General features: G+C 49.5%; 1 protein-coding gene across 1 annotated transcript in view; it reads left to right on the top strand.

The window, feature by feature from the left end:
- Nucleotides 1-6,783: 6,783 nt before the first annotated feature.
- Nucleotides 6,784-21,058, top strand: part of LOC142575712 (uncharacterized) — a 51,987-nt gene continuing 37,712 nt past the window's right edge. The window contains exon 1 of the mRNA XM_075685279.1: nucleotides 6,784-6,843. The gene's annotated coding sequence lies outside the window, so the exon portion shown is untranslated. The remainder of the gene's footprint in view (nucleotides 6,844-21,058) is intronic.

Raw genomic sequence — 21,058 nt, 5'->3', positions numbered from 1 at the left:
GCTTAACACGAACTGCCCATTCGGTTAAGCCGAACATCCGCAGCCGTCACGAACTTGGCTCCGCAGCCTTCTCGCCTCAGCAAGAAGCAAATGTTTCTCTCGACATGAGCAACCATGTCGGTGCCAACAATTAATTCAAAACTTGAGAGGCCATATAGGTGCCTTAAAGGGAGACTAAAGATAAATACTCAGTCACTTTTAGCAGCAGCGGCCAAGTGGGTAGGACGCCCGGCTCGGCTACGGGAGGTACGTGGCTCGATCCCCACCATTGCACAGCCACTTGTTTATCAGACCGGTGCAAGCAGAACCTCGGCCAGGCGTCAGGTCTTCCAGAAGTGCGTTTCGTACAGACCGCCATGCTCGCTGTGAAAGAACCACTCACCTTGGATTTGTAAATTATTCCTACAGAGCTCCATTTTCGCAGTACTAGAGGTATTATGGAAAAATAAATGGAGGTGCCATTTTAATGCGACTAGCATTCTCGGGGTACTTCACGCACTTTCCGGTTGCTATCTATCTATCTATCTATCTATCTATCTATCTATCTATCTATCTATCTATCTATCTATCTATCTATCTATCTACCTATCTATCTATGCCATTAACCGTTTTCCCGGAGACTGGCTCTCTGCGTATGTGGCACTGCGTAACTACGTGCCGCTCTTCAACGAACCTCTTCGACGCCGACATGGCTCACTGGAGCTGGTGGACTGGTTATGCACCGCTTTTCAATGAACATCTTTCACTGCGAATCGGAGCCCTGTGTATGCCCCACTCCGTCTGTGCTGCTCTTCAACGAACCTCTGTGGTACCAACTTGGATTAGTGGGTGTGTGCCAGTGGTGATGTCTCGCCCTTCTATACGAACGTCTTTGTCGCCAACCAATGTAGGTAATCGCAACTGGGAATGTGCCTGCTCCATAACGACAAAAACGTATCCCTTTAATTTCTCCGATGCTCGGTAGAATCGAACCCGCGCCGAGCGCGCACTTCACGGCGGCGCCGATAGGCAGCGCAGCGTGCGCCGCGGGAGAGGAGGAGCACGGCTGCATTTTGACCAGCCGATTTCGCGACGGGGAAATTTCGACCAGTCGAATGTACCGATGGAAAACCTTTAGAAATTTATTCCGTGCCGGACAGAATCGAATCCACTTCACACGCGGTTTCCTGAAGCACAGTGGCAGCCCGACGCGTTTGCAAGCTGCGCCACCACTGCAATGGGTACGTGCCGCTCTTCGATCAACCTCTTGCCAAACTGGGGTCGCTGAGTACATGTAGTACCTTTGGGTGTGTAGCCAGAGGGGGAACAACGCGCATCGTTTTCACGCGGCACGCCACGCATCTAGCAAGGCCGTGTGCAGACTTTTCGGCAGCGCTACTAGATGGCGCAGCGTGTCCGGAAAGAAGCGCGAGAGAAGAGCCTGGCTGCCTCGCTACGCCTTTCTCAGCGCATGCGCTGGCGCGACGCGTATTCTGGAGCCCAGGCGCTGGCTTCGCGGCGCCACCGCTATATGACGCATAGCTGTTCATTGGGAATAGAGTTGACTCGACCCTCAGGAAGCCAAAGTTGCGTCAAGGTACGCCATCTTGGGCTCCGAAGTTATGCGGCAACGCCACTCCCCGTACGCGTAGGAGCCGTGCTCGCGCGGCAATGCCATGGACTAGCGCTTTTTTTTTCGCTTTCTTATCGTTCTTTATTTGCGCGTCCAAGTTGATCTGTCACCTCAGTATTGCGAGCCTGGATTCTACGCTTACGCGCCTTATCATCTAATGCGCATAGTAACAACGCCTGTGAGCCTTTCCAATTTTTATGCAAAGCGTCGAATAAGAAGATTAGTTATGATTCTTATTAGGCATGCTTTGTAACCGCGGCTCGCGACAGCTGAAAGACGTGAATGCGCGTATTCAAGAAACAGGGCTATCGTGTCCAATATTCCTCGTGTTTAAAGTAAGGAAGCTAAATACGATTAAGATGAATGAAGCGAGGAATTTTGCACGTACTCATACATTGTTTGCATTGACCCCTGCAATACTGTGTTAATTCTAACGATGAGAACATATCATTGCGTGCTTTACGGACAAATTTCACCGTGTTATGGGCCTTATATGTAGCAGATACCCGTGCTGACTAAGACTGCTTGCGTTACGTGTTTATTACACGAGTAAAGTTCACTTGGGTACGTCAAACTCTGAAACTTCTGCACAGCCGTGATTAGATTTAAAAAAAATCACGTTTCTTTTGTAGACCTTATCATACTTCAAGAGTTGTCAGTGCGTCGTGTGACATTGCGAAATTTAACCGAGATAACACCTGCGAACGCGCATCTTCCGACTATCAGCATCGAGGAACAAGCAACAAGAATGTAAAAATTGACAGAGACACCTAAGTCTGTTTGCGTGTAGCAATACAAAAGCACTATATCGTTTGTATAGACTTCGGAACTTCATGAACGCGCTCATTTTTTTACACTCATGACGTAGAGCAACCTTCTTCTCATTGACTGCACCGTCACGTGCCTAATGACGCATGCAGTAAGCCGCACCTTTAGTCAGCCAGATGTCTGCGACGTGAGGTGTGCAATGACGCATGCACTAGGCGCACTTTAATGGCGTTTTTCACTGGTCGATCTGGAGCGGCCGCCGAAATCTTCGAGCGAGCGCTCGCGTTTCACAAATCCGAATCGGCCAGCCGAGCGCAAGAACGCTCCGCGGGGGATCACACTGGAAGTCTGCGTACACGTGACACAAACCGCTTCCGGAAACCATACCCGACTTCCGCTCCGTACAAGGTCGATTCAAATAGGTCGCGAAGCTTCGGGCGAAAAGCGGTTCAGTACAGATTGTCACCGACATCAGCATGGGGGGTTATGGGAGAAGCGATTGAAGCGCGACTATGTTTGGAGGGAACAAACATTGGGAAAGAAAAACGCGTTTTTTAATTCAAACGAGACACAAATAGATTCATTCAACGAAAATAAGATTCCTAGTCAATTTTATATATTCGTGACGAGTTAAGAAAATACAAGTTTCATTTTATTATTATTAATAAATGCATTTCTTTTCAGCGCCTATCGCTACAGGGGGCGTTGACGCCACTATCACTCGCAATGCAATGCACGTCTTGAAATGGGCTGAAAGGCGCACTCGTAAAGGTCACATGTTGAAATACGCCCCCCTCACAGTTTGTGCTTTCTTGCTTGTCGAAGTTTGTGTGAATTTGGTGGCGCGGGTAGCTTCATAGCTTCTTAATCTGTTCAGTCAAAAGTAGTGAGTTACGACCGCCAGATAATTGTGTAGTTGTTTTCGTGTGACTGCGCTGGCCGACGGGCTTGGCATCCGATAATAGGATCAGCACTCTACACCTAAAGCTTTCGTCGGCCTCCAAAGAAAGTATGTTCTGTGCAGGGATGCGATTTCGACAACCGTATGGCTGGCCTTTTCCTGCATCGCTTTCCACGCTGAAAGCTCGGAACGCCCATCAAGTCGAATGGCGGGGCATTTGAATTTGAATATATAGCTCCAAAGGAAGGACAACAAAACAAATTTCGCGCCTTCGAAAACAAAACGACGTCACTTCTGCTTTTAACGGACATGGCGTCACATTATTTTTTCTTCCGCCGGAAGTGTTCCCACCACATACAGATGGCGCTAAGCCCCATGAACCGCAGATGGACCGCCATGTTTTGAACGTATGGGCTCCTATGGAAGCTTCATTACCAGGTATATTTACCTTGCTCTGTACGTTTCCACAGCAACCAAAGTCGCCGTCCCCCGTGCATGATTTGACCGCTGCAGTCGCATAGTACGTCATTTCCATGTCGCGCCCGCAAGGATTGTGCATGGACAACGTGCATAGAAGGCTTCGCACAGCACCTGCGTCACCTCGTAATCGCTGTCGTCCGCGCTCTCATCGCTAAACGCGAGCTCTGCAGCAGAACCGAACGCAGCCATTTTGCGAAGCAATACAATGTTGTGCGTACCACCTTGGTACCGATTTCGCTTGAAGACGGAAGTGACGCGAGCTATTTCCGCCCGAATCCCTGCCTCGGTGGCGGAGCAAGTGAGAGCGATCCGGCGCGGAGCGAGTTGATCCAAAACGACCAGCGGAAAGCGCGAACCCGCTCCAGGTCGACCAGTGAAATTCGGATTCGTTGCCACGGAACAAGAAATCCTGCTCCGAATCGATAAGTGAAAAACGCCATTAGTCAGCCAGAACCGTGGAGCCGCCACGGAGTATTTCACTATTGGCTCCGTTGTGCTTAAATGCGTTAGGCCTTGCTGCACCTGTTGTTCCACTCGTTTAGTTATTAACGGTAATTTCTCCGAACCCGTTTCTATTTGCTCTTCAGTAAAACAGGGATTCCCGATGTCCCCACTACTATTTTCCCTTTACCTGGAACCGCTAAGCTTAAGCGTAATTCAGTCGAGTTACATCCATGGCTTCAATACACTGGGCAATGAAGTAAAGGTGTTAGCTTATGCAGATGGTCTAGCGTTCTTCTGCACGGATAAGCATAGTATTAAAGAGGTAGTAGCGACAATAGAGCAATTTGGCAGCATATCAGGAGCACGAATGAACACGCCGAAAATTTTAGGCTTATGGTTTGGCTCGTGATGCTCTACACCATAACAGTTTGCAGGCATTCAGTGGACTGCTGTTCCGCCAAAGTAGCTTGGCGTGCCGCTAGATATATAAACGAAGCGTACACTATTGGAAAGACCATGTTTCGGCCCTGCAAAGTTACGCCCAGACATTCGTTCCACACGGACTTTCTATTTTTGGAAAAGTCGAAGCCTGCAATAAGCTTTTGGCAATAAAAGTTTACTTTGTATTGCAAGTTATTAATTGTGCCAGGCTCTACATTCAACGCTTTCACCGACTCTTTGCAACCTTTGTATGGTATTCCGCTTTTGAGCCCACGAGGCGAGACAATATCTTTAGGCCAGCTATAGTGAAGGTGGCCTGGGCTTAGTACTTGTTATGCGCGGCAAATAGTGTCTCGTTCGTTCTTTTTTCGCGATACTTCGCATTCTATGATTCGCTATAATTTGACAACCATCTGCGACTGACGCGGGCTCGAGTAGCGCAGGGCAGCCTCGGCCGCCACCAGTAGCGGCGGTCCTTTCTTTACCTCTAGTGTCTCGCAACGTACCCGACACTCTGGCACACTTGCTCCTGGAATGCCCGTGGCAGGAAGGCAGCGAAATGCAACCAGAGAAGCACGCAAAACGAGCAATAGAAGCAAACGACCTATTCGAAACGTGGGAGGCCAAGCTAACCCTCGGGGACCTGGAAGACCAACGACAACTCGTCGCCAGGGCCAAGGGGGCAGTCGAAGCCAGAGGGTTCCTGGACTAAGGAGCCTTCCCACCTTAGGGTAATACCCGTCCTCGCACGGGACACTGTTTCGTATAATAAACGTTTCTTCCTCTCTCTCTCTCTCTCTCTCTCTCTCTCTCTCTCTAGTGTCTCGCACTAGAGGTAAAAAATCAAGCAGCGCGGAAATACGTCTCCATCTACATGCTCTTTACATGAGCAGAAAAACGAAATAAGAGAAAGAAAAGCGGAAGTTCGTCCACGTCAGAGGGAAACGAACAATTTCGCACAAAGATCTATGACCAGTACGGCCGTTTCTCGCAACAAGGACGTAAGAGCTCTTCCGTTCGACGATTTCTTGTGACGGGGCACGCTTTTGCGCCGCTTGGAAAATTGCTATAGTGAAGCCACCCCTTTCCCCATACGAGGGCCGCGTAAGCCCCCGCTCGAAGAACCTAATCCCTGCGCATGCACCCGCCACAGCAGAGGAGCCCCGTGGGCTTTAGAACAAAGCCGCAGGCATCGTGCGCGTTTCGTTCTCTCCGTAGTTAGAAGGGATTTATGATTGTTGACCTCGGCACAAGTGCTCCTCGAGGGAACTCGGGTGAACTGCATGGGGAGACAATTCATGGGCAGCAGCGCTCTATATGCGAAGAGGACACAAAGAAAAAAAAAATCACCTCTCGTTTTTTTTTGTTTTTTCCTCCCCTCTATATTGTCATAAACATCCGTGCCATCTGACATCGCGGTGATATGAAGCTCGATTCTTCTTCATTTGTTTCTTTGAACTCTTTCTTCCGCCATTAAAAGCAGGAGCGGTTGCACACTCGACCTACGCGAAGAAAATCTGAAAAGAAAGCGAGACCTCAGTTTACTGCGCCGTGGCCTACAGCCTCTTGCGTTTCGGAAAAGCGTTTCGCCGCTCAAAGTACGACCGAGAATTCAGAGCAAATCGAGCAGACGCGGCCCGTTCGAACGCTGTATGACGTCCTCGTTCGGTCGTTGATCTTATTCTGTTTTCTCTCTCTTGAGGACGCGACACCATAAGCCTTCTGTTCTTAGGACCAAAGGCTTCGCCGCACTGCTTCCGTTTAGAAGGCGTGTCCTTGCGCCTCGCGCAGCAAATCGTCTGTCTCCATTCGCAATGACGTCACGTTCTCAATGAGCCGCAATGTGGAGGATGGAATATGGGAGTATGCGGGGGGGGGGGGGAGGAGGAGGTTTGAAGCTCCAGAAGTTTTCGCTGGTCGGCGCCGGGGCGACTGCGCTTTAGCGTCACAAAATAAGCGCGGTGACGTCACGTCCGGTAAGACGCTAAGGAGAGAAGAACGAGCGCGATTCGTCCTTTCACTGTGTAGATGAAAACATAACAAAAGAAAGGAAAAAAGCATTAAGCGAGTGCGTAAGGCTCGCGTCTGAGCGCCTTGATAAAAGAAGTGGTGCCGACAGAGGCAGCCTGTTGAGCAGGACCGGACGTGGATCAGACCGGACGGACTGAGCAGCCATCGGGCATCGGCCACGGCGAAGGTGAGTGCTTTGTCTTACTCGCTGTTAGCGGCGAAAAGCCCGTTTAGCAAGGGAGTTTCGGAAACATGAGATACGTGCCAACGTGACAAATCATAGATTTAAAAATCAGTACTTATACTTTGCGAATCATGACTTACATTGCTGGAGTCCCGTATTTCAAACAACCGGATTCGACAAGTGTCGGCCGCGAGGAATGGCATCGAATTGCACTAAATAAGTGTGGCCTGCGCCGTGTACCATTTACTTCCTCGACTGTACATTCCAGTGTGTTCCATTTGTGATTAGCCGAATTTCTTTTTTTTTTTGGGGGGGGGGATTTTGTTTCTGCGTCACGGTTTGTAGTTCGCGAGCGCTAGGTACGCGGCTGTTTCATGTGTACGGGCAATAGTTTGACAATGTAGCTTATGTATTAGCCGCTGCTGCTTGTAAGCAAGGAAAACGATGGAGCATATTTCATTGAGTGTAGTTCCCTTCTGCCACAAGTGGACGAGAGAAGCACAGAGGCTCAAGCGTCTGAATTTAAGAAAGCCGCAAATGGTGAAAGTTATATGCAGGGGCATAAAAAGATATGCAAGCAGATGGCCGGTCGATTGTGAAGAAGGGCGACAAAACTGACCTGTCAGTGTGCGAAGGAAATTTCGATCGCATCAGATTTTTTTTTTTTTATGGCACGGAGACACCTGCTACCTCAATACAAAGGGACAGGTACCCATCAATGCGGAGCTCACAAGACAGATCAATATTGTAAGGGCAGCCTTAAATGGACACTAAAGCGAAGCAACAAATAAATTTAGGCTAGTAAAACACTATTTGAGAACACTGCAGGCAGTCATTTCAAAATGACAGTTTGGTTATTAGATGAGAAAATCAAGGTCGAAGTATCAGTATTTGCATTTCGCGCCGAAACCCCGACGCCGGTACGTCAGTGAGACGTCAGGGATTCCAAAGCATGTTTTCGCATTTTGGCCGCGTTGGCTGAGTAAAGGTTCCCGAAACTTGCCATGTTTAATATTTGGTTCCTTTAGAACACAGTGTAGTCAATCTGTACCGCTATATAATTAACTGGGCCCTAGAAGATGCCCTCAAAATCCATGACGTCACAGCGACCAGGTGCGGAAACTTCAAGGAGGCGTTGCCACCCGTCTTTTGTTCTTGCGCTTTTTATGGTCTACCAAGCTTCTTATTGTGGTAAGAGTGGTGTTTTTGGTGTCATAGGAAGGTAATTTAGTGATGAAGAAGAAATCATTTTTCTCTTTAGTGTCCCTTTAACACCAGGATCCGGTATAGCCTCCCGGTTGGCTCAGATGGTGACCGCACTGGAAAGGTTTTGTTTGTCTCTGGTTCAATCCCCGAACCAGGGCGGACTCTTGCACTGCGATGCTTTCTTTCTAAGAAACCCTTATAGGCTTCGTTCGTGGTTTCTAAGGTGCAAAAAAAAAAAAAAAGAAAGACAAGGCAGAAGCGTGCAGTAAAAGAGAACTATCACGTTTTCCACGTGGAGAACGTGATATCCCGTGTAAGCATTCGAAGTTTTCTAGCGTCGTATGTCCTGCCGCTTTGAAGAGCCGACCGAGCAGCATTATCGGCGTGTTCGTTACCTATGACGCCGCAGTGACTTGGAAGCCACTGAAATGTCACGTGGTGTCGTTTCAGAGCCAAATTATGGATTAATTCTCTAATCTCGAACACCAGTTGTGCGTGTGGTCCACGTCGCAGGGCCGATAGCAAAGACTGCAGTGCTGACTACGAGTCACCGAATAATGACCATCCGCGAGGTTGTTCTTGGCTGACGAGACAAAGTGCAGCGAGAAGAGCTGCAAATTCCGCAGCCGTCGATCTCATTGGGTGCACACGTCTTGAAGCTGATGGTGGTGGCAACCCGTGCTGGCAGAGCCACGGCTCCAGAGGAACACCGGAGAGTTGCTGATCCATCAGTATAAAATGTACGTGGTTAATTGGCTTACCTCTCGTGCAAAACGGGTAGAGGTAGTTGTTTAAGAGCAGGTGAGAAGACAGCTCATGTATTCAGGAACACCGAATTAGAAAAAGATGAAAGTCTGTGTTCCTGAAATCTCAGTAGTGGTCTTAGCAAAATTTCACATCTCGTCGCTCACGGCGCGCAGCTCTTTCCCCAGTGTTCGTCTTTTATTGCGATAGCAATTATATGGAGACTCCAGGCGCATTACTGGGGTTGGGGGAGCGGGGGTGCGGCATTCTACTCTGGCGGCTTCGCGTATGGCACAGCCTCACGCGGGCCTTATCTTGAAAGCGATCTGCGATGGGGAAAGTGCGCCGATTGATGATAGCTTCGTGCGCGCTGTATTCTCGCCGCTTAGTTCGCGGTTGAAGCGAGAGGCAGCACGAAGGTCAATTTTGCTCGCTGCTGCTGCCGCACTTCGTCACTCCGGCGTCTTGACAGCGTATTTCCGCACTCATCGAGGGGAGATGTATTCATGTTTGCTTGTGCGCGCGTGACGTCATGCTTGTTAATTTAATTGACGAATGTGTACGGGTTTATACGGCCGTTAAAGCTACTATTCCTACTTCGTATAGCTGTTTACTGATTTGCTATCGCAATGGATGCTTCGCCTTTCGGGTGAAACTGCGACTTTTTGCTTGGGATTCGCAATGTTAGGCATAACGACTGATTGCTTGACTGATGGATTGATCAATCGATTGATTGATTGATTGATTGACTGATTGATTGATTGATTGATTGATGGTATTTTACGCACTCTGTGAGAGACACCGTAGAGGAGGTCTCCTGAAAAATTTTGACAACGCTGGGTGTATTAAAGCGCGCCTAAATTTAAGTACGCGAGCGATTTCGCATTTTGCCCACATCGAAAGACGTCCTCCGAGCTGCTACGTGCTCTCCTGCTGCTGCGTTTCGTTTTGCCACACGTCTCCGCCTGGACGATAAGCCGGCCGTGCGAACCCGGTGTATCACTCCAGAAAGCTCGCGCTCTGGATAGCCTTACCGCGGTTGCGGAGTGGCGGCCAGTGATTGTCTACACGTGCTTTACTATGAAGCGCACCCGAGAATTCTCGGAGAATATGTATATCGCTGTCTTCTCGATCGGTGAGCCAGTCACGGTGTACGAAGCGACGGGTCATGGAGCCGATGGACCTTCCGATCCTCGTTTACACGATTCACTGCCCGTGAATTAAGCGTCCTAAACCGCTTTATGGACGAGCGTTATCTGCAGGCAACACATCGGAAGAATATTTTATTTTTTTATCGCCCATTTTTGTCTTTGAGTACAGAGATGCTGACGAAATGCGTTTAACCGATACTAAATGACGGGAAGCGAGCGTCACTCGTTGGATTAGAGCAGGAACAGACACAGGTCGAGGAAGAAGTTTGGCGCGCGACTCCCTTTCGTTTGGAAATGGTATTTCTTGATCTTAAATTCCTCTATCTGCAAATTAACTATAGCGTTCTTCTCATTCATACAATCTTTTCCTTCTACCACGCTCTAATATTCTAAGTTTTACCTTTCTTTTGCAAACATTTTTTTTAAAGAACACTTGTAAAATTACCCTGTTGACCAATCTCCCGTAGTGGGTATGAGCAATTGTTGGAAAACAATAATCAGAAGAGCATCGCCAGAGGAGAAAGACCGACGCAATGATAACGCAGGCTGCAGTGGTATACCGCACAGTTAATGCAGATGAAATACAGTGTGCACCTCTATTTCACATATGCTGAAAGCTCTCCGTGCAAGTTCTAAGCGATGCCATACGCGGTTTCGGATGAAGCTCGTTTTCAGTGCCATGCCTGGTGTTGCCCACATATTGCTGAAAAAGCTTCCGCAAAATATGTTTATTTTCGTTGAATGTCCTTATTCAAGTTGAACATTATCGACAAAAATAAACGTTTTCCTCAGATATTTTGATGTATATATAAATATATTCATCTATGTCCCCCTTTAGAGATATAGGGACTCGAGCAGCGTTATTCAGTTATCAAGCAACTTCTGGTTAGGAGACGCGAGCTTCACCCAAGCGTTCGGGGAAGCAAACTCCACTGCGAGCCCTTCGCGCCCTTTGGTGCTGACTTTGGGTTCTTTTGTAAGATCGGAGGCTTGCGCGTTCCACAATGATTGGATGCGTTTTGCGTCCCTATAGTAGAAAGCTGTCTATTAGAACAACGGGTTATGCGCACTTCTTTGGTCGACTTGACTGCTCAAATTTCCGCAGTTGCTTCAGGATAAACAAGCTTGCTTCTCTACTGGCGAGCGCTGTAATTGTCACTCCATTTTGGAACGACTAAAGACGTTATGGAAGTTACTCCTTTAGTGGACGCTATGTGTTAAATGTTGTATAACTTTAGCGGAACTAAAGTAAGAACAGAGAGACCGAGGTATGTGCGGGATACCCGATAAGACGCTGCATGCTTTGTTTCTTTGAAACAGTCCGCAGGTCGAGCTAACCCCATGCGCAGAAGCTTTGTAAGCGTCACAACTAACAGCGGTGCACAAGAAAACCAGATTACGCAAAATAGACAACTATCAATAAAGTAGGATTCTCTCTCTGTCAAGTGGAGAGAAGGCGCACTCACTTGTACACTTTACCAATTTACATTGATCGACCCCTTTAGCAAAGCGTTAGCATTCCGTAGGTACACGGACACCGGCGACTGCGCATGCGCAGGGTATTCCGCGCCTTCGAAATCGAGGGCAAATGGTAACGCCATGCTACAATACGCAAATTCGATGCTTGTGGGCAATTTCTCCTTCGTGTTGCTTTCTTCATTTGGATTGATAGAGAGAGAGAGGGAGAGAGAGGAAAGGCAGGGAGGTTAACCAGACTGAATCCAGTTCGCTACCCTACGCGCTATACAGGTCGGTATGTCATGCTTTCATGGCGGTTTGCGAGATAGTGCAGAAGGAACTGTTCCGCAGCCTCCGACATTTGTCCTTTATTGAGAAACCATTACGTGTTTACGTAATCAAGTTGCGATTACGTGTTTTGAGCAAGCGCGATGAAGATAGGAAGAGAACGACCACAAATAAAACGCGCTGTCACCAGTCGCCATCCTTATTTTCGGGCCCTTCGAGGCCGCGGTCGGGGCCACGGGGTGGCGCGGGGGGAGCGCTTTATAAATGGGCGAGGAATCTAATCGGCGCGCCGTTGCCGCCCGTGGCCCGAACGAGAATATGGAGGCGCGCCAGACGAAAGAGAACACGCCAAGACACGAAATGCGGGAGAGGGCCGAGGAGTGGTGTTCGCCCTCATCCCAGTCAGCGGCGCTCGTCTTGCGACCGTAATAGGGCGCGCGAGGAACCGGGGGAGGTGTCGTCGGGCGCCTCGATAAGATCCGCGCACGATCTGCCACGCACCTTCCGCTCGCAGTCGAACACCACACAGCAGCTGCGTACGCCGCACGGATCAGTCAGCGGCCGCCGACTGCTCTTTCACGGGACTGTCGCGTGGTCTCCTCGGAGCTTGCTCCCCCGCGAGAGACACGAAACAGGAACTGCGCGCGCGGCACGTGGTGCGGAGTGGATTCCGCCGCTAGGCGCCGACGCCTTCTGTAAGGTCCCTAGATGAATCCAAGTTTTGGGTCGCTGCCCGCGCGGGGGAAAATTGCGCCCTTCGCATGTGTACCGGTCCGTCGGATCGTTATTAAATCGCGCGGTAGTAGTGCTTTGCCTGTGCACGCGTGTCTGCCTTGCGATGCCCTCTTTCTCACGGAGGGAGGAGAAATGCTCGGCAAGTGGCGCCGCGTGGGGATATAACGTTTGGCCTGTAGTGAAAGGGCAGACGGCTGGCCGCAAGGGCAGAGATTGACGAGCCGCTGTCGGCTCGATCTTCGCGGTACCGTGGCAGCTTTTATCGAACGAATTTGTTGCCGTACGTATAACTTTGGAAAGAGAGTGAGCCGGCCTGTTGGCGCGGCTATGGACAGCCGCGAACGGTCGAATCAGCGTTGGACGAGGCGACGAAGCATCTGCGTGAGGCTTCAACGAAAAGCAGGGTGTCGTCATTGCTGAACTGTTGGCATGCGGAGTTCGGCACGTGGCCTCGGGGGCCCGCTATTGTCAGGAACTGTGGCGAGGTTGAGAGAGAAAAAAAAGAAGAGGAGAAAACGAGGTATCTCACACACGCTCGAAATAGCGTTTTTCTTGAATTCAGAGTCACCAATGGACTGCCTTACACCGCACTAGAGCCACCGCGTTGTGCCACATGTTTTCCACTTTAGGATCCGTAGAACGTGCGAGGAATCGGCACGCCAAGAATCAAGGAAAAGAAAAATAAGTAGGAGAGGGCATCACTAACAAAATTGAAGCCAGAATGAGTCGGCGGAACACGTGATCACGTAATGGCAAGCTTTAGAGCGCAGCTCTTAGGCGCCCGTTCCTGCGTTGTATGTCGGTGACCCTCGTAACCGAACGAACGATCACGATGAATCATGAAAGAGCCAACGCGGAGCGCTGTGGGTGATGAATAATGGCGATAGCAAAGATATCCTCCTCCTCCGCCTTCCTGTATAGCGCGAGGAGGAAAGCGGAGGAGGAGGGTATTGCGAAAGTGAGAACAAAAGCGTAGTGCCGCGCAAGAAAGGCTCAGCGGTGACGATGGCTACGAGATGGCGCCAGAGCAGCGCGCGTCAGACATGGAAACAACGCGCTGCATGAGCGGAGCTCTGTCTGCGGCGGCTGCCGCGAATCACGCCTAGGCGTCACCCACGCGCTGCCTCTCGCGATCTCACGATTAGCGAGGCAGTCGCGCCACACTTCGCTCCGTTTGCAGCGTGCCGCACGAGACAGACTGTCCGTGCCAGCCAATATGTCGCGAAATGGAAACACGTGTCGAGCTGCGCTCAAATTTTGCATTAGGGAGTATCGTAATCGTCGGTGCATTTTTTACTTCTTCCATCGCAGAGCTAAGTGCGCTCAGTGCACGCTGTTCCCAAAAGTCAACAAGCGCGACAGTAACGTACGGCTGTCTCACTCGCCCGTTGCCTCGAAGAAAATAAACGTATACGTCGAAATAAACGACCGAAGTTGCACGAGCGTATCGGTATAAAAATTTGCACAGAGCGGATGGTAAAGAACCAGCACGAGCGCACGTCTATTAAGACGTACCGGAAACCAAGCTCCGTTGGGCCGAGTCCTTCGAGCGCAGGGTCACCTGTTGCGCCAACTTATTTGAGATAGAAAAAGGGGGATGGCTTCACGGAGAATTGGCTTGCGAAGGCCGGCTGCGTGACGTAATGCTCCCTTCTAGTTTATGTCTAGTTTACTTACTGCCTCCATGGGTATTGCCATATGCATTGATTTTGCTTGCTTCCAGCAACTGCCATTGGAGGGCGCCACGATACAAGGAAAATTAAATTATGGGGTTTTACGTGCCAAAACCACTTTCTGATTATGAGGCACGCCGTATAGTGGAGGACTCCGGAAATTTCGACCACCTGGGATTCTTTAACGTGCACCTAAATCTAAGTACACGGGTGTTTTCGCATTTCGCCCCCATCAAAATGCGGCAGCCGTGGCCGGGATTCGATATACAAGCAAAATTGAATGTCTCTATGCGAGCATTGCCGTGAGCATGGCCGTGAGCATGGCCGTGAAAGAGGAAGTGGTACTGGTCACCCTTGGCAAAGTGGTAGGCACAGAGAATTTGAACACATCTGCCGTCGTGGGTACAGAGTAGGCAGGGCACGAAAAGAAAACGTAGAATATGTTTTTTTAAATAAAATAGTAATTGTAGAAAGGATAACTCAGTGCGGTAGGGAAGCCTAAAATGACCTAAACTCCATCTCACAAGTCGTTTGCCGCACTCTAGATGCTGCAGGGCTGCTTAGCCGAAGGAAGCCCGAATGCGCCTCGAAATGTGTTCATCCGCGCCGAGTCGTCTGTTCACCGCCACAGTACACACACACGTACGCACTTTGGTTTCCCAGAACCCGAGTTGAGCGCGTCCCCATAGCCAGGTGGCAACGCCTGGCCCCAGCCGGCGCCTCTAAATTCCAGAGCTGCTTTTCTCCTGTAGTCGCCACGAGTGTCAGCAGACTGCGACGAATCCTGGGGCCCGAGGAAAACGTACCGCAAAGCACCCTTTTGTTAGGGTAGCTCTTCTTGCTGCAGAGAGACCATGAAGACCCGGCAAATCAACCAACAATACACGGGGCGCCAAACGGGGCCAGCCTTGCTGCCGTCGCCGATTCTCCGAACGAGGCGCATGGTGGATTAACGCTGCCGTAGTCTCCAGTTCTCCGAAGGAAGTTCATGGTCGGCTAGCGCTGTCGTCCTCGCCGGTTCTCTGAAGGGCGCCACCACCGCGGGTCGATCGAAGCACGTGCAGCGGGCTGAAATAGCTTTGCAGAGCAGTACCCCTGCAGGCCGATCGTAACAGGCGTCAGACTTCCCCTACCGAACGTAACAGTGTCGAAACAACGTGCCACTTCACGAACCAACGTAAAATATGTGAAAAATCTTCCTTTTGTTTGTTTTTGCGAGCAGTGTACTGACGTAGCACCACCAAACTCACGTATGCGTGGCAGCGAAGATACGCGGCTAATTTTTTGTCTCTACTCCGAAACAAACCTAGCCCCAAACAAATGACCACAGTCCAAGGTTGCTTTGCCTATGGGCGGTTCCCGGCATAAAGCTTCATACAATAATTACTAGAGGGAACTTCGGTGCTGCGATCGTTCAGCCGCCATGGGAACGATGGCAAGTGTAGAAGAATCGACATTTGGGCAAGTTGGTACTGTTTGAACATCTTGAAGGGGCACCGCAAGACGACAAAGACATAAGGCAGGAAACACAGGACAGCGCTAAACTCATAACTAATTTTATTAGAACCCGCCGTGGTTGCTCAGTGGCTATGGTGCTAGGCTGCTCAGCACAAGGTCGCGGGATCGAATCCCGGCCACGGCGGCCGCATTTCGATGGGGGCGAAATGCGAAAACACCTGTGTACTTAGATTTAGGTGCACGTTAAAGAACCCCAGGTGGTCGAAATTTCCGGAGTCCTCCACTACGGCGTGCCTCATAATCAGAAAGTGGTTTTGGCACGTAAAACTCCATAATTTAATTTTAACTTTATTAGAAGGCACACGCAAAGTACCACAACCTATGTCCACGTGCTCTTCCATCAATGGCGCCCTTATCAGTGCACAGACAAACAGCAAAACACCGTAATCTAATGCTACACTATGAAGCGGTTTCAAAATGCAAATTTAATGAAGGCATGCTCTAATGAAGGCAGGCATATGGTAAGCCTCAATAATCTCCCTCGCAATCTGATTGCTATGTACGGAAAGTATTGTGGTCTTCATAGATTGGAGTACACCCATGATCAGAGCACTGAAGCTCGACATGTGAGTAGGCATTCCCCGCTAGCGAGCGCCTATGCTCTGACAGTCTAATGTTCAGGCATCGACCTGTTTGGCCGTTATAGACGTGACCGCAGTAAAATGGGAGCTCGTAAAAAACTCTTATTCTACAGAGCACAGGCGGGGACGTGCGGTTAACAGTGCAGCCTTTCCCAGCAAGAGTGGGGGCAACCTGTGCCTACTTCTCATCAATCTTACCGCAAATTTTGATCATCTTGTTAGGGGCAGAAAAAGAACCTTTACATCAAACCTGCCTGCTACATTCCCGAGGCTGTGTGATAGTTTCCGTGCATGTGGAATTACAACTCTCTTTTTTATTCTTGTCGGCAAGCTTTGAATGAATGATTCATTCTTGTGGGCGCTCCTAATTTTACACGCTTAAGAAGCTTCTGCACGGTCATGCGGATAGCATCCTCCCAAAAACCTGCCGCTCTCAAACGCTCCAGTTGTGTTAAAAAAACTCTGAAAAGTCTGGTGAAAACAAGACTTCGAAAGTGCGGAAAGTAGAACCGAAAAAGCAATACCATTTTTTACCACCATCGGATGTGCGGAGTTAAAATTTAAAATTGTTTCTTCTGACATGGTATCGCATCTAGCATACATGTACATAAGTATGTGCGGAACCTCACGGCGACGGCGACGGCAAAATTAGCTTGCAGTAGCGATATAATTGTTATCGCATTAAAAAAAAGATGACGATTTAGTAGTGCGGTAGCATTGTATGCCCCGTCACGCTAAAAACCATCGTAGTCGGCGGCGTGACCGAATGATGGCACGAAAAGTGGAAGACAAGAAAGATACTTCACATCGAACAGAGGAGTCCCACAAGGTTCGGTTTTGGCTCCTTTTCTCTTCAACGTTGCTCTAGTACCTGTAGCCTGGCAACTACATGGGATTCCAGATGTGAGGTTCTTGATCTATGTGGATGACGTCACTTTGTGGTCCGTGCATGAAGATATATCTAGACAAACTCAGCAGCTTCAAGAAGCCCTTGATGTTCTAAACAACTACGCTCGGAAAGCAGGGTTGGACATTTCCGCCCAAAAATAAAGCTATGTTCTGGTGGCCAACAAGAAAGGACGCACAAGAATCACGCAGCACCCCTTTACATTTAGACTCAGCGCAGTGACAGTCCCTGTGGCTTCTGAGGTCCGCATACTGGGTCTCGATATTCACCACTCCGGCAGTGGCGCACACTGGCTCCGTAAAACCAGACAGAGTTCGACAAAAACACTTCACCTTATTCGTCGCATTGCAGCAAAAGCAGCTTCAGCTCGTACTGACGTAGCTCGATGGTTGGTGCGTGCAGTCTTGCAGCCACGAATTTTATATCAGGCACAATTTCAACGGCTGACTTTGGCACAGCTGGCACAGTTGGAGACGATTAATCGTGATGCTATGCGCACAATCACAGCACTGCCCCGCATCACTCCTATACCAACCTTACAGGAACATGCCCAGCTCAACACAATTGCAGAGCTAATTTTGCAACGTGAAAAAGCACGTGAAATAAAAAAGCAACTTATTCCGACTGTCGCTGTGTTGCATGCTCATTTTCAACGCGGCTCTCAGATTGACAATCAGCCCTATCCAATGCCTCCCTGGGAATTCACCAGCATCACAACTAATAAGCCAACGAAGTTACGACGCAGCGATACAACAGGTATTATTGACGAACACAATATCGTCATGCATCGTGCGCTAACACTTGCAAAGTCTATACGGATGCTGCCATTCTCCCAGACGGCGGAAGGACATCATTCCTGAGTACTACGCATAATTTCATCAGCGGCCACCAGCGCTATTTACCAACGGAAGCCAGTGCTCTAGTAATGTAATTTCAAGCCGTCCACGACGCTGTGCAAGATGCGACATCTAAGCTGCCTACCATCAAGCAACTAGATGTCTTCACTGATTCTTTAGCGGCTATTCAGGAACTCAAGAAGGCTGATAAGGCGATGGAACTCTGCGAGACAATACACACTATGAATAGTAAAACAGCTACTTGCGTCAAGGTACACTGGATTCAAGGCCATTCAGCGAACCCTCACAACATTGCAGCTGACCAGCAGGCACGCTGCCCTCCTAATCCTGATCTTCCGCCTATTCCCCTACCACCTCAACCCCTTAACTCGCTCCGAGCCCGTAAAAATTTTCTCCGGCAGGACACACGCGCTCTTATCCCACCGTGTGTCTGCTCCCTCCCCCTTCACGTTACTAGGGCGGAGGAAGTTGAGCTTTAAGAGGCTTCGGGCCGGGGTGGCCCTTACACCGGCTGTTATCTCAAGGTGGAACTGGTCGCATTTTCCACTGGGTGCTACGTGTCCATACTGCTCCGTTCCTGTGATGGAAGCGGATGCGTACCACCTACTATGGACATGTACTGGTTTAAAATCGGAACGCTCGCGTCTCCTACTGCAAGCCGGCCTCCGCTACAGTGTGACAACCAGCTATGACCGCTGGATACATGACAACAGATTCCACAAAACACTGCTTCAATTCATACACAACACAGGCCTCACAGCACACATATAATACACATATACGCACCAAGAATTATGCCTTAAGGGCAAGTCTTTATCGCAATAAAAAAGAAAAAAGAAAAAAGAAAAGTGGCCAATGGCGCAAAGAGTAACAAGACGTTAAAAAGAATGCTCGGATTGAGATCAACTTTTTCGGGAAGGTTGCTGTAAACAAGTTAAATCATAGGCTTTGAAAACAAAAATTGGTACATTTCGGTCTATAGGTGGGAATCGAACCCGGGCCTCCGGGGTGCGAGACGAGTCCGCTTCCCCGATGCCGCGGTGGCTCAGCGGTTCTGGTTGAGTGCCAGTGCGTGCGTCATTGCGCACGTCACGTATCAACGATCTGGCTGACTGAAGGTGTGGCCTACTGCGTGCGTCATCGCGCACGTGACGGTGCAGCCAATGGGGAGGAGGTGGCCCCACGTTGTGCGTGTGTAAAATGAGTTTATAAAATTAAAAAGAAGCATTAATGTCTGATTGAACGACGCCGAACGGTCCTTCGAGTTATGAACTCCTCGTGGGTATTGTGACTCGGGGTCGAAGACGAGAGACAGGACTCTTGAAGCAAACGAAGAGGAGATGAAAAGCTTTATACAATATTTACATACATCAGGTAATAACAGGTAATAGCATACAAGTAGCGCAGCCGAAGAGCACACCAGACCGACGGGGCGGCTGGTGGCGACTCTCTCAATAACAATGGGCCGGTCGGCAGGACTGCGCAGGACTGGCTGTAACGTCAACCGCGTCGTTTCCTCTTTCGTCGAAGGAGAAGCGTAAGCTGCATACAGCCGGTCTCCACGGCAAGGTTCAGCAGTTCTGTGGATTTCTGAAGGCTGCCGGTGGATTCGTCGTGGTGCTCTGTGCCCCCGGACTACTCAGTTCGACCATAGTCCTTCCATTGGAAGGACTCTGGTTCGACCCACGGAAAGGGTTCGGCTGTTTCCTGGAACTCTGCCGGTTGTCACCAAGGGCGACCAGTTCAGAAGAACGAGGTGTAGGCACCCAGTGTGGCACAACACGAGCAAGCGAGCGCGTTAAGGCGCTTGGCGTGTTTTGATTTGGCTTTACCGAGCTGAATTTAGAACGCAAGCGTGAGCTTAAGCGGACAAGAAACGATTACGACGCTCTCTAACGCGAAATTTGAGCGCAGCTCTATTCGCGTTTTCATTTTTTTTTTTTACAGTGGAGCTTTTAGAGCCTCGCTTGGTTTATCTTGACGTGAGGAGCTTCACCGAGATGGGGGAGAGAGAGCTGAGAGAGAGTGAAAGCAGGGTATAAAGACAGCCTCAAGCAGCATAGCGACGCGGCGAGGGTGGGTGGAGCCTAGCGGGAGAGAAGGAGCAGCGCGCACGCCATCGAGGAACGCGACCCGGATGCGTGCCGCGCGTTCCACACAATATTCGCAGTCTTCACAATAAATATTGTGAATTCGATTGGGGCTAGAACGCTACCCTGTGGTACGCCTGATGTGACCGATGTTATTCTTGAGACAGCGTCGCGTATTTGTGCATACTGTGAGCGTTCACTCAAGTAGTCTTTAATCCAGTGAACTATGGGGTCATCTCCAAGTGTTCTCTAATTTCTTTATTAGTTATTTTTTATGGGAAACGCGGTCGTATGCTTTGGAAAAATCTAAAAAAGGTATGATCAATTTCTTTGTGATTATCAGTGGGCTGGGCTGCATCATGTAATTAATTTTACAAGTTGAGTAATTGTTGAAAAACCCTTATGGAAACCATGCTGCGCAGGAGACAAGATATGTTGTTCTTCCAGATGTATAGTTATCCAGGGAAAACACGGGGAAGGCGGCAGATGGAAATTCGAGACGATGAGCAAAACGAGAACAAGGCGAAAGCAGGCGACATATGCTTTCCTCGCCACTAGGTGGGGTTCTTCTAACGGGGTGAGGCCGTAAAAGGTAGGATTCTCTGTATTTTCTTTCTCGTTCAGAACAGAAATTTGTCTATAAGATGTAGAGTTCAAGTTCATCAAAGTTATGACCTGGTTGGTTGAAATGCTCGGCGACGGCTTTGGGAAGCTTTTTAGCTGTGTCCGCGTGATGTCCGTTTAATCTGACGTTCATTGAAACAAGACAATCAATGAACGCGATCGCCGAAGGAGCTGCGCTTGTATATATGCTTAATCGCGCTCAAAATGAATGGAACCACGCTTTAATTGAAATGCACGATCGCCAGTATGTGTCAGCTGTCTGTAGTCAAGGGCACCGCGCGCGTTCGGCGTGAACTCGGACGGCGTCGGCAGTAAATCTTGTCTCCCCTCAGTGCGTTGCCTCGTTGGTGCTGCTGCAAGTTCTCGCAGCGAGTGTGCGAAATGAT

The sequence above is a fragment of the Dermacentor variabilis genome, chromosome 3, assembly GCF_050947875.1.
Source record: "Dermacentor variabilis isolate Ectoservices chromosome 3, ASM5094787v1, whole genome shotgun sequence".
Taxonomy (NCBI): Eukaryota; Metazoa; Arthropoda; class Arachnida; order Ixodida; family Ixodidae; genus Dermacentor; species Dermacentor variabilis.
Note: the sequence above shows the minus strand (reverse complement) of the source record. Positions and strands in the feature narration are given on the sequence as shown.